Source organism: Xenopus laevis, chromosome 8L (genome assembly GCF_017654675.1).
Source record: "Xenopus laevis strain J_2021 chromosome 8L, Xenopus_laevis_v10.1, whole genome shotgun sequence".
Lineage (NCBI taxonomy): Eukaryota > Metazoa > Chordata > Amphibia > Anura > Pipidae > Xenopus > Xenopus laevis.
Window position 1 is genome coordinate 129299454 of NC_054385.1, and position 8520 is coordinate 129307973.

The following is an 8520-nucleotide window of genomic DNA, read 5'->3' on the forward strand; positions in this document are numbered from 1 at the left end:
AAACAGCATGAGATGCCACGAACCCCAAGCTGACCTTGTGCACTGTCTTTAGCTCTGCCCTTGTATTCAACAATTTTGAGTAGAAGTTCAGGAATATTGGAAATCTTTAACACAACAGACTAGTCTTTTACTTGATCGTGGGCACTTTTTGGAATACCTCCCCCACAACTAAAACTCACACGTTCTGAGAGACACCTAGCAGAAAGACTAACGGCAGTGACCATGAAAACGATCCTTTATCACTGGCTTTCCTCATTCCCTCCCCCCACTCTCACTAGTCAAACAGAAACTCCACCACATTTTTCACATGGACTGGTTGGAAACCACAAATAAAGAACAATATACAGAAAAGTTCTTCTCAACTGTATGCATTCAGACAAACCTCGTGGTATGACAAGGAATTAGTATCCACCAACATCATAGTACAAGAGACAGACCAATATACCGTATATACCCGTGTATAAACCGAGTTTTTCAGCATCCAAAATGTGCTGAAAAAGTCTACCTCGGCTTATACTCGGGTCAGCGGTACCCGACCCGAGTAGCTGAGATTGCAGTCACTTTTAATCATTCCTATACCAACAGTACACTCGGGGAGAGACTGCAATATCCCACAATGCCCTCTGTTGGTTATATGAAAGAATAACAGTGACTGCAATATCACACAGCGCCATCTGTTGGTTGTATGGAAGAATAACAGTGACTGCAATATCACACAGCGCCATCTGTTGGTTGTATGAAAGAATAACAGTGACTGCAATATCACAGCGCCCTCTGTTGGTTATATGAAAGATTAACAGTGACTGCAATATCACACAGCGCCATCTGTTGGTTGTATGAAAGAATAACAGTGAATGCAATATCACACAGCGCCATCTGTTGGTTATATGAAAGATTAACAGTGACTGCAATATCACACAGCGCCATCTGTTGGTTGTATGAAAGAATAACAGTGAATGCAATATCACACAGCGCCATCTGTTGGTTGTATGAAAGAATAACAGTGACTGCAATATCACACAGCGCCCTCTGTTGGTTGTACGAAAGATTAACAGTGATGGCAATATCAAACAGCACCCTCTGCACATGGTAGTGGGACAGTGGGACAATGCACACAGTAATCCGTTTGGCAATTCTCTGTCACCATCAACTTTGCAAAGAAGCCCGGTTGATCGCTGGGGGGGTCGCTTTGGCAGAATGTGCGCTACTGGGAGACAGGGCTGTAGTTGTGTCTAGGCTTATACGCGAGTCAATAAGTTTTCCCAGTTTTCGTAGGTAAAATAAGGTACCTCGGCTTATACTCGGGTCGGCTTACACTCGGGTCGGCTTATACACGAGTATATACGGTATCCAAAATCTTCACCGACCACAGGAGCAGAATCCACGATCACCCCCCCCAGGAGTCACCAAACTAATAGTATGTTATCGACAAGTTGTGTATAACTAGCATTTCTAAGCCTCAGTTGTAGGAAATATTGATGTACAGATCACTGTTCTATTAGTGACAACTAAGTTGAATCCATCATTTTGATTATTATTATATGCTAAGACTGTACTGTAAATTAAATAAAAACATGTTAAAAAAAATAAAAACTGGGTAAATAGATAGACTATGCAAAATAAAAAATGTTTATAATATAGTTAGTTGGCAAAAATGTAATGTATAAAGGCTGGAGTGAGTAGAGGTGTAACATAATAGCCAGAACACTACTTCCTGCTTTTCAGTTCTCTTGGTTTACACTGATTGGTTACCAGGCACTGACCAATCAGTGACTTGATGGGGACCACATGGGTCATAAATGTTGCTTTTGAATCTGAGCTGAATGCTGAGGATCAATTACAAACTCACTGAACAGTTATCTCCCATGTGGCCCCCCTTATAGTCACTGACTAACTCAGAGTTAGAGAGCTGAAAAGCAGGAAGTAGTGTTCTGGCTATTATGTTACACATCCAGTCACTCCATTCTTTATATATTACATTTTTGGATCACTAACTATTTCTACACTGAACTGTTCCTTTAATATAACAAATGAAAAGGGACACTGGTGTTACACAGAGGGGGTAACAAATGGGTCAGTTTCCTATTAGCAGTATAAAACGGTCCAACTCCTACTTTGCTGTCTTTCAAGTGCTCCCCTTTTATCTAAGGGGGTTGCAACTGTAGCTCTGCTGCTAATTTTGGTTAGGGTGCAATCTCATGGAGCTCAGGACAATATCAACACAATCATAGGCAGAGGGTAAAGTTTGGGTTTGGTGAAGGGTAAAGATGGGCCATACATAAACTGACCTAAATCTAATGGGGGAATTTGCAGCTGGCGTAAAAATGAACCCTCTAGGGCAGGGGTCCCCAAACTTTTTTTTACCCATGAACCACCTTCAGATGTAAAAAAAAGATGGAGAGCAACATAATCACGTTAAAAGTTCCCACGAGTACCAAATGTGACCTGTGATTGGCTATTGGTAGTCCCTATGAGGACTGGCAGCCTACAGGAGGCTCTGTTTGGCACTACACATGGTTTTTATGCAGCTTAAGGTTGTCTTCAAGCCTGGAATTCAAAAAGAAGCTCGTGCATTGAGGCCACTGGGAACAACATCCAAGGGGTCAGAGAGCAACATGTTGCTCAGAAGCCACTGGTTGGACATCACAGCTCTAGCAGTTCCCACTGTGCAAAAGTACAGGCGGCAGTGCTCTTTCACTTTAAAATGCTCAAGATTAAGGGGTCCATCTATTAAACCTCAAATTTTTTTGGTCAAGTTTTTAAAGGGGAGAACTCAAATTTTTAGAGGGGAAAAAAAACCTCGAATTTGTTGAGGTTTGTTATACCCCAAAGCTGCTAAAATTCTCCATCTCAAGCCCATTTGTAAAAATTGTTGCGCAATTGTGGCCATTTTTTCATAGTGCAGCTGGAACTTGTGGCTGGAATTATGGGGAAAACAACTACATTCTGTGTAGAAATTGTGCCATCCAAATTTGCACTTTGCCCACTGAAATTGGGCTCATAAATGAGTCTCAGTTACTAAGACTGTGCGTGTGCAAAGTGCCATTTTCAAAGGCAAACTGATTTTGCTCACTGATTTGTCCAAAAATTCTGGTGGAATTGTAGAGGCATGGTAAGTTACAGCCTCACAATTTGAGATGGGTTCTGCACCAGTTTGGATCAGATGTTGCTATGGCTACAATATGATTTGTGCAGAAAGGCATTGCTTCTGGTTTGGCGCAGAGTTATCAGTGTTAATAATGTTATCTTCTGAATGGCTTGGTGCAAGTCAGTAGCACTTATTGACTAAACCTATTACAGGTATGGGATCTGTTATCTGGAAACCCGCTATCCAGAAAGAAAGAAAGATTGTACTTTATCCCAACTGAGCTATAATTAATCCTTATTGGAAGCAAAACCAGCCTATTGGGTTTACTTGATTTTCTAGTAGAGGTATGAAGATCCAGATTACAGAAAGATCCATTATGTGGATAACAGGTCCCATACTTGTATTAGGAACTGTCCCCACATCCAAGCTGTAGGTAGTTCCATGGTTCCCTTGTATGAGTACATGTACTTGTAAGTCAATATTTAGAACAGGCTGGGGGGGGGGATTGGCACTGCCATAAGTAGTTAGGAGCACATATGGGTATAAGTACCTTTGTGAACTGGATCAGTACCTGCTCCTTTTTGTCCAGTTTAGTGCAGTGCAGTTGTGACACCAGTCCCCATAATTTGCATTAAGTTTTGTACAAGTAAAGCCTGGGCTCTGACCAAAATCTCCTATGCCCTTATGTGTTTCCAAAAGCACACCTAAATTAAAAGAAATTGGAATTAAAATTTATCTTCTGATCCCTCTATCACTCCCCACTTACAAGCTTGGTTCAGGGTAAATAGCATGCACAGTAACCTACTGGCTAGTCAACTGGAGCTGAAAAGACTATCAGAACCCAGGACATGTGGTACTGGTCACAAGGCATATTTAATATGTCCAAAGACCAAGGGGAGCTTGTCTTATAAGCTTCTACGGAGGAGCAACTGGGAATGCAGGCTTTAAACTAAAGTCAGCATTAGAGAGGAACCTACTTGAGTTAACTGCAGGGCTGCATTAGCAGGAATGGATCCATACCAAGGTCTTCGCTCCCATTCATGAAATAAACCCATGCCACATATTAACAAAAAAGTTCCCCTTAGGCACAGGCAGAGAAGACAGGAGACTTGTTCTCCTCTAGAGTTTAAAGGGATACTGTCATGGGGAAAAAATTTTTTTTCAAAATGAATGAGTTAATAGTGCTGCTCCAGCAGAATTCTGCGCTGAAATCCATTTCTCAAAAGAGCAAACAGATTTTTTTATATTTAATTTTGAAATCTGACATGGGGCTAGACATTTTGTCAATTTGCCAGCTGCCCCAAGTCATGTGACTTGTGCTCTGATAAACTTCAGTCACTCTTTACTGCTGTGGAGTGATATCACCCCCCCCAGCAGCCAAACAAAAGAACAATGGGAAGGTAACCAGATAACAGCTCCCTAACACAAGATAACAGCTGCCTGGTAGATCTAAGAACAACACTCAATAGTAAAAACCCATGTCCCACTGAGACACATTCAGTTACATTGAGAAGGAAAAACAGCAGCCTGCCAGAAAGCATTTCTCTCCTAAAGTGCAGGCACAAGTCACATGACCAGGGGCAGCTGGGAAACTGACAAAATGTCTGGCCCCATGTCAGATTTCAAAATTGAATATAAAAAAATCTGTTTGCTCTTTTGAGAAATGGATTTCAGTGCAGAATTCTGCTGGAGCAGCACTACTAACTGATGTGTTTTGAAAAAAACATGTTTTCCCATGACAGGACCGCTTTAAGCTCCTCATCCATTTCAGCCTACAAAGAAGCAGTTGAGTGCAAACAGTTTAGGACGTAGTGCTGGGGTACGAGAACGAGAGCATTGGGGGAGCATCTGGTACCAGTAATGGTGTTAGCTTCCAATTCACTGGACACAAGTATTTGGTGCAGAAGCAACACAACTTTCATCATTGGGTACATTGGCATTGGCTAGAGATGCTCCAGATCATGTATAGGTGCAAGTACCTTTGTGAATAGCATGAGATCACTCAATTCTGCATCCGTTTTCATGATTTATGCATTTATATTCATAAATGACACCTCTCATATAAATTCTTGGCACTATAACCCTATTTAGACTCGCAGTTGCGATGGATGAAGCAGTTTGAGTAACAATCTAAGCACCTGAACAATATAACAATTGCAGTTCCTCTATAGGGGAAGCCATTCCCTTGCCGTTCTTTGCAGACAGGGCTGGGAAAACCAACCTCTACATCCGTTCCTACATTCTCTCTTTATAATTAATGTAGAATGATGCTCCAGGTGCTTCCTACCATAGACTTTGGGCAGTTCTTTATTCACATGTTCCTTAAATAACACCCCAGGAAATTAAAAGCCAATGTTTTATTATTCTCTTTGTGTCTCGGATACATGTCTTTGTATCAGTTTGGTCTGAATACCTAGGGTGACTTGGGTTTCATAAAGCTTTTATTTAAAAAGACTAATTCAAAATTTCTTATTCACAAACACAAGGAGCCATTAGAATGGACAAAATATTCACAGGTACAGGTATAGGATCTGTTATCCGAAACCAACTCTGAATTACAAAAGGCTACCTGCCATAGACTCCATTTCATCCAAATAATTCACATTTTTAAAAATGATTTCCTTTTTCTGTGTAATAATAAAACAGTCGCATGTACTTGATCCCAACTAAGATATAATTAATCCTTATTGGAGGCCAAATTGGGTTTATTTAACATTTACATGATTTTCTAGTAGACTTAAAGTATGGAGATCCAAATTACGGAAATAAACTTTATCCAGAAAACCCCAGTTCTCGAGCATTTTGAATAACAGGTCCCATACCTGTACTTTACATGCACCAAGCAACTTGATTTGAGCACCAATGAACCCATTCAGCCTACCAATGCCATGCATGGATGCTTGGGAATCCTGGATTTATGGGTTACTTGGATTTACTGGTAATTCCAGGATTCCCCTAGAAGGTAGCAATTGATTTTCCCAGCTTATTGGCCCTAATGCCATAACTGATTACTAAAAGTGATGGTCACAATTTTTTCTCCAGGTTTCTCTGAGAAAAAAAACCCTTGTAGACTCTAAAGAAGTGGTCCCCAATAAGTGTAACATGTTACTAACCAAGCTCTTGGATGTTGCTCCCAGTGACTTCAACGCAGGTGCTTATTTTTGAATTCTTGGCTTTGAGGCCACTGTACTTCCAAACAGAGTCTCCTGTAGGCTGCCAGTTCACATAGGGGTGCCAAATAGCCAATCACAGTCCTTATTTAGCACACCCAGGAACATTTCTCTTGTTTGCATTGATCCCCAATTTCTTTTAAAATTCAACGTGACTCACGGGTAAAAAAAGTTTGGGCACCCCTGCTCTGATATATTGTAAAAAAAAGATTATGTAGAGGTACTGATGTACGGGTCGACTGTGGGTCACAAAAATTCGGCCTCCACCAAACCCTAACCTACCCTCTCTCAACCCACACCTGACCTGAACCCGGCAAGCACCTCCATTTATATTTAGTGTGCCAAAGGTGGTTTGGTAAATTGCCAAATTGAGTCAAGCAAGGTATGTCAGTAATTGTTGTAATCAAGGACAATATAGATAGGAGTGTCCACAAACAAACCAATTTTAAATGTATGTACAAGAAATGGGACTTAGTCCCCAATCATAAGCCCCTGAGTAGCACAATATTATAAATAGTCAAAGTGTAAAAATAAAAAGGCAATATTTATTCATCACCATGCCAAAATGTACAAATGAAAACCAATTTAAAATCAAGAGGTATTGCAAGTGGGAGAATGCTTAACCCCACCACCTGATAAGTGTGAATCAGATGTGAGGAAAATGCATATGTGCTAGAGCAGGGATACCCAACTTTTTTTAGCAACATTCAGATGTAAAAGGAGTTGGGAAGCAATGCTAGCATAAAAAATGTTCCTGGGCTGCCAAACAAGGGCTGTGATTGGCCATTTGGTAGCCCCTATGAGGAATGTCAACCTACACAAGGCTCTGTTTGGCAGTACACATGGTTTTTATGCAACAAAAACTTGCCTCCAAATCAATCATTTAAAAATAAGCACTTGGTGTGAGGCCACTGGGAGCAACATCCAAGGGGTTGGAGAGGAACATGTATCAATATTGATATTGTGCAATAAAAGGCAGATCTGCCTGTATTATATAGTATACATTATGACCTCATTAATAATGTACAATAAAGGCAAAACAGCATATAGCGTATTACCCATATACAGTATACTCGAGTATAAGCCGACCCGAGTATAAGCCGAGGTACCTAATGTTACCTACAAAAATTTGTAAAACGTAATGACTTGAGTATAAGCCTAAGGGTCAGAAATGCATTTAAGGACATCTTCAGCAGAACATGCGCTCCTGCGTGCGCTCTGCTAGGGAATAACTTGCCTCTTACTTACTGATCCCAAGAGGCTGAAGTCACAGCTCTGTGCTGCCCACACTTGCTGTTGTAAGGGTATACATACATTACATACATATATACATAAATACATTACATACACATACATACATTACATATACATTACATACACATACATACATTACATACATACAAACATACAGCAAGGGTCGGGCCATGAGGCAATGAGACACTCACAAGCTCGCTCCCCCACATGCTCAGCCCACTCTACACGCGAACGGAGGGATAAACCTGCCTCTGCGTTGGAGCATCTGGATCTCCAGAAGCCTGCCCCCTATCCTTGGCCCAGAACACCAGCCTGCGCACTTACTTGGCAACAGCTCGCCTCTAGCGTGAGTCCCCGCAGGACTGCAGAGGTGGGGAGGCTGCAGTAGGAGGAACTACACCCGTCGCCATGCTGCCCGCTGCCTCTGATGATGTCATGTGATGAAGGCACTGTGAGTGAGCGGGAGATGCGGGCTGGGTAGGAAGTTTTTTTTGGCAACTGACTGAACTTTTCCAGGGGGGGTGGCAACTGCCCCCTCTTGCCCCCTTCTGTGGACGCCCTTGGAGTCTACTTCTTCCCTAGCAGAGGGCGCGCAGGAGCGTGTGTTCTGCTGAAGCGCAGCCATTCACGTCATTGACTTGAGTATAAGCCGAGGTAGACTTTTTTAGCACATTTTGGGTGCTGAAAAACTCGGCTTATACTCGAGTATATACGGTATATTGATTATTTGTTGGCATGGAAAACAATTATTCCCAGAATCTAGAGGCCTTGTAATGCACTGGGTCAAGTATTGGAGTAATGACCCAAAGTTGTCCAATATGGATATTAATCCAGCAATTGCATATATTAAAAATATTGGATGGTGATCCTAGTGAGTGTTTTGGAGCTTAATCAAGTCCCAATTTGCCAGGACTAAAAACCCGGTATGGCGATTAAATGAGTGTTCTGGCAGTAAAGTCTGTGTATCATGATTTATGCTCAATTTGATTAGGTAACTATAGGCAATGT